This window comes from Hakea prostrata, chromosome 5 (assembly GCF_041222555.1).
Source record: "Hakea prostrata isolate BN-2017 chromosome 5, UWA_Hpros_2, whole genome shotgun sequence".
Lineage (NCBI taxonomy): Eukaryota > Viridiplantae > Streptophyta > Magnoliopsida > Proteales > Proteaceae > Hakea > Hakea prostrata.
In genome coordinates, this window is record NC_142604.1 from 54102828 (window position 1) to 54108809 (window position 5982).

The 5982-nt window shown below is 41.0% G+C and overlaps 1 pseudogene; it reads left to right on the forward strand.

The window, feature by feature from the left end:
• Positions 1-2184: 2184 nt before the first annotated feature.
• LOC149016555 (multiple C2 domain and transmembrane region protein 6-like) lies at positions 2185-5724 on the forward strand (annotated as a pseudogene).
• Positions 5725-5982: the final 258 nt, after the last annotated feature.

Sequence of the window (5982 nt, forward strand, 5' to 3'; positions counted from 1 at the left end):
CTTTTCATATATGAAATATCCACTCGGAGAAAATTCTTGACGGCAAAGACAATGGATAGAAAGGTCATTGTTAATAATTAATTTTTATAGTATTAGACAAATTCATATAAATCAAAGCATATAATTCACTACTATTCTTCTCTCCCTAGGCAATGTTAAATCTTGGCTTCGCTATTGCCTGTTATCTATTTGATTGTTAATAATAGTGTGAGACTTTACACTGATATACCTAGAATGAAGAATTGACACCTTTACCAACTTATCGTGAGAGAAATTATTAAATTTAATGAATGATAAATTCAGATGATTTTCTAATCATCAATTACTCTTGTAATTAGAAATATATATACATTTTTTTATCTGAGGCTCATCCGATTAACTTACATGCACCTCGATTACATTGTTAAAGCAGTTTTTATATGTAAATTAAATATACGGCTAACTTAACTATTTAGCATCTAGAAAAAGGCCACATATGAAGGATGTATCCACACTTATCTAAATTTGCTTCCGTTCAGTTCCATTAATGCATTGAACCGTTAAGCCTGATTTTAAGCTATCGAGATCGTGCATCTCGGTCGAGATTTCGATTCTCAACAATGGAGATCGAAATCTTAATCGAGATCTTGATTCATTGGCATTAATGCGCAGAACCATTAAGCCTGATTTTAAGCTATCGGATCATGCATCTCGGTCGAGATTTCGATTATTAATAATAGAGATCAAAATCTTAACCGAGATCTTGATTCAACGGCCCACGACATCACCGGTTCATGCCATTAATGCACTTGAACCAAGCAAAATCACACTTGTCCACTTCTCTTGTAAGAGTCAAAGTTTATCAATCATAATACCCTTGGGAACATACCCTTTCCCAGGTTTCAGTGCTTTGTGATGCATTCCCTCTTCCCCACAGCATATAGCTTCACTAGTGATTGGACCACAGAGATGAACTTATCAAAACTCACCCATAAGCTTCTCTGTGTCTAGCCCTCTTGTAAGACCTAGTTGTCATCAGTTTGAAATTTCAATCTGATCAAACTGAGGATCAAACTGAAGATTAAACCAAAATTCCAATCATGCAGTTAGGATTCCTTTTAGAAACCCAGAAAAGCCAGTGTCTTGCCACCAACACCCTGTAAAAGATAATTCCAGAATGTCCACATTCAAGATAGATATCCAAAATCAACTGACTTGACTCACCCAATTCCGAATTCTAAAACCTTTGGCTAATGGAGACCCCACACACATAACTTCCATTACAAAAGGACAAGCTTTTTAAAAGTAGGGATTTTTGGTCATATCTGCCCAAAAGTTTCTCAAGCTCCTTCATGAATATTCAATCAACGCTACAGTTGTGTGACAGAAAAAGATTTCAGACTTTTTCCCTGGTTTGTTTCATGGCTTTCTACTTGGGTTATGATTTGGTTCCATGTAAGTTCCATATGGGCTGTTAAGGGATGTTTAAAGTATACTTTTTCCACAGTTTCATATGGTTTTCTATGTTTTTATACAAAATATGGATCAAATTTCTTTACTGGTGAGCATATAAATGGAGTTCTCTTCCACTTCAATGCTTATCAGATAAGGCCCTCCCCTCTAACAACCTTCCTTTCCCAACAAGAAAAATCTAATTTGGTTTCAATAAATAACTCACTGAGTTGAGTTGATCCAGCAGAAATTACAGACTTTGATGCTTCATATGAACTGTTATTTGACTTTTTCCTTTCCATTTCTTTACCCTTTTCTATGATTCTATCTTGTAGGGATGAAAATTACCCTTTATTACCAAATATTTCTAAATCTGACTTGAGTGCCAATGAATCATTTGAGAACCTGGAAAACATCTTTATGTAGGCAGTTGGATCAAAGCAACAAGGTTGATTTTGGACGCAACAATACCAAATTCATCACAGATCTACCTAATTCCATTTGCAAGGATAGTTTTCTTGACATCCAGAAAGGAAGTCACAACTTCTCTATCCAAAATTTATTACCCTTTATTTCCTCTAATCAATTTATTTTCTTTCCTTACCCAGAAAAAAAATGCAAAAGAAAAAACAGAAAAGAAAAAGATTATCTCTCCACCTCCTTACATGATAATCTCTAAGAAAATCAAACCAGAAGCTCTCTCTCTCTCTCTCTCTCTCTCTCTCTCTCTCTGTGCACCATCCAGATATTGTAACTCAGAAAATACAACATATGGGACCCAGATCACCCTATCAGACGACATTTCCTCCTCATAAAATTGCTGTCTTGTTAGTGACAAAAAAATAACTAGCATTCATCACCCACCGCCTACTCTTCTCCTCCACTACCCTTTCTTCTTCTTCTTCTTCTTCACAACACACTCCAATTACCCATCATATCTGCTTTGTTTATTTCCATTTCTATACCAGTTTACTGTTTACCTCTACCACTTCTTCAGCATCAAATTCTCCTGTCAAAGTTCTGGGCTGGTAAACTGGTTGAGTAGAATTATCTTCATCTGGTCATGGCAAAGCTGGTTGTTGAGGTTCTTGATGCAAGTGACTTGATGCCCAAAGATGGGCAAGGCTCTGCAAGTCCATACGTCGAAGTCGAATTCGATGATCAACGCCACCGGACACAGACGAAGACCAAAGATCTGAACCCATCATGGAATGAGAAGTTTGCTTTCAATGTATCTGATCCAAGAGACCTTCCAAATAAGACCATTGATGTAGTGGTGTACAACGACAAGCAAGGCCACAAGAATTTTCTAGGCAGAGTCAGGATTTCTGGTGTCTCGGTTCCCAATTCTCAATCAGAAGCAGAAATCCAACGTTACCCACTTGACAAGAGAGGTCTCTTCTCTAACATACGTGGTGATATTGCTCTGAAGATTTATGCTGTTCATGATGGTTCCTACCCTGTTCCACCACAAGCCAATGATGCTGCTGGAGATCCTCCCCTGCAAGAATTCCATACAAATAATCTCGGCGGTGGCGGCGAGAATATCAACATCAAAGAGCAGAAGAAGGAGAAGAAGGAGAAGAAGGAGAAGGAGAGGAGAACATTTCACTCCATTGGAACTAACACTGGTGGTGTTCCACCTTCTGGTCCTCCACCAGCTTCGTTTTTCTCTGGTTCTGGGACTAATCCCCAACCAATGAAGGAAAAACCAGTGGAAACTAGGACTGATTTTGCTCGTGCAGCTCAACCTGGTCCTCAGGCTAGTGTGATGCATATGCAGGTTCCAAAGCAAAATCCTGAATTCAACCTGGTGGAAACTAGTCCACCACTTGCAGCTCGATTGCGCTACAGGGGTGGCGACAAGACTTCATCAACTTATGATCTTGTAGAGCAGATGCACTTCTTGTATGTTAATGTAGTTAAGGCTAAAGATCTTCCTGCAATGGATGTCACTGGAAGTCTTGATCCATATGTTGAAGTGAAGCTTGGCAACTACAGAGGCATCACCAAACACTTAGAGAAGAATCAAAATCCTGTGTGGAATCAAGTTTTCGCTTTCTCAAAGGAAAGATTACAGTCCCATATACTTGAGGTTGTGGTGAAGGACAAAGATGTTGGGAAGGATGATTTTGTTGGCAGAATCAGCTTCGATCTTTCGGAGGTTCCTCTTCGAGTTCCGCCAGATAGTCCTTTGGCTCCACAGTGGTATAAATTGGAAGACAAGAAGGGTGACAAGGTAAGAGGAGAGATCATGCTTGCTGTGTGGATGGGTACACAGGCTGATGAAGCATTCCCTGGAGCATGGCACTCTGATGCTCACTCTGTCAAATCTGAGAACCTCTCTAGCACTCGCTCACAGGTTTACTTCTCACCTAAGCTCTATTATCTCCGTGTAAGTGTGTTGGAAGCTCAGGATCTTGTACCTTCTGATAAAGGCAGGCTTCCTGATGCTTATGCGAAGATACAATTAGGGAACCAAGCCAGAATCATTAGGCCTGCACAAATGAGATCTGTGAATCCTGTATGGAATGAGGAGGTAATGTTAGTGGCCTCAGAGCCATTAGACGAGTTCTTGATCATCACAGTTGAGGACCGAGTTGGTCCTGGTAAGGATGAAATCTTAGGGAGGCTAGTTTTGCCCGTTTCAAAAATTCCCCACAGACCGGATCACCATAAACTTCCTACACCTGTTTGGATCAATCTTGAAAAGCCTTATTCTTCAGAGGAAGCCATTGCTGTGACTGAGAAGAAGAAAGAACCGAAATTCTCGAGCAAAATTCAACTCCGGCTCAGTTTAGATACCGGTTATCATGTCCTTGATGAGTCTACACATTTCAGCAGTGATCTGCAACCATCGGCAAGATACCTCAGGAAGCCAAGAATTGGAATTCTGGAACTAGGCATTCTTGAGTGCCAGAAATCTTAAGGCTAAGGATGCATATTGTGTTGCTAAGTACGGGAACAAATGGATTAGAACTCGAACTCTTCTCGACACTCAGCACCCTCGATGGAATGAGCAGTATACTTGGGAGGTCTATGATCCATGTACAGTTATCACCATCGGTGTTTTCGACAACTCCCATGTCAACGGAAGCAAAGATGATTCCAAGGATCAAAGAATAGGGAAAGTGAGAATTCGATTGTCGACATTAGAAACTGATCGTGTCTACACTCATTTCTATCCTCTGTTGGTCCTTCATCCCTCTGGTCTTAAAAAGACAGGGGAGCTTCACTTGGCAGTTCGCTTCACCTGCACTGCATGGGTGAATATGGTGACCCTTTATTCAAGGCCATTGCTACCCAAGATGCACTACATTCAACCAATTCCAGTACGCCATATCGATATCCTCCGACACCAAGCAATGCAGATTGTGGCAACACGGCTTATGCGTGCTGAGCCACCACTTCGCAGGGAGGCCGTGGAGTACATGCTTGACATGGATTACCACATGTGGAGTCTTAGAAGAAGCAAGGCTAACTTCAATCGCATAATGTCACTCCTCTCTGGGGTAATGGCTGTAACCAGGTGGTTTGATGATATCAGTAAGTGGAAGAACCCAGTGACTACAATTCTGGTTCATGTTCTGTTCCTGATACTGGTGTGCTACCCAGAGCTGATTCTGCCCACTGTGTTCCTCTACCTGTTTGTGATTGGGATATGGAATTACCGATTCAGGCCAAGGAATCCACCCCACATGGATGCTAGACTATCACATGCAGAATTTGCTCACCCAGATGAACTAGACGAGGAATTCGACACATTTCCAACATCACGGCCCTCGGAAATTGTGAGAATGAGGTATGATCGGATGAGAAGTGTAGCAGGGAGAGTGCAGACAGTGGTAGGGGACCTGGCAACACAAGGAGAGAGGGCTCTTGCCTTACTAAGTTGGAGAGATCCAAGAGCCACGGCAATCTTCATCTTCCTCGCATTGATTTGGGCAATTTTTCTATATATTACTCCTTTTCAGGTGGTGGGAGTGCTTGTGGGGCTCTACCTGCTACGGCACCCAAGGTTTAGGAGCAAGTTACCCTCTGCACCTTTCAATTTCTATAAAAGATTGCCTGCCAAGGCAGACATGCTTCTCTGAGAATAAGACTTCTGTTTAGAACATGTTATTTATTTGTTAATTCTTCAGCTACCCACTGAACCTGTCAAGTTGAATAATAAAAAGAAGAAACCTTTATTACTTAGTCGCTTCCAGAGGAATCTCAACTTTTTCTAGCATGCATATCTTTCTTTCTCCTCAACCAATGGAAGCAATTTTTGTTTTTGGGTCTAACTCAGTGGTTTGTTACATAGCTGTAATGAAGAATCCAACTAGTCTTCTGTCAGAACTCGTTGGGTTGGCCTCAATTCTCGAGTTCTCACATTGAAGGACGGAAAGAAATGCATATCTTTCTTTCTCCTCGACCAATGGAAGCAAATTTCTCTTTTTGGCTCTAACTCAATGGTTTGTTAGCTAGCTGTAATGAAGAATCCAACTGGTCTTCTGTCAGAACTTGTTGGGTTGGCCTCAATTCTCACGCTACAGGAGGGAAAGAAAT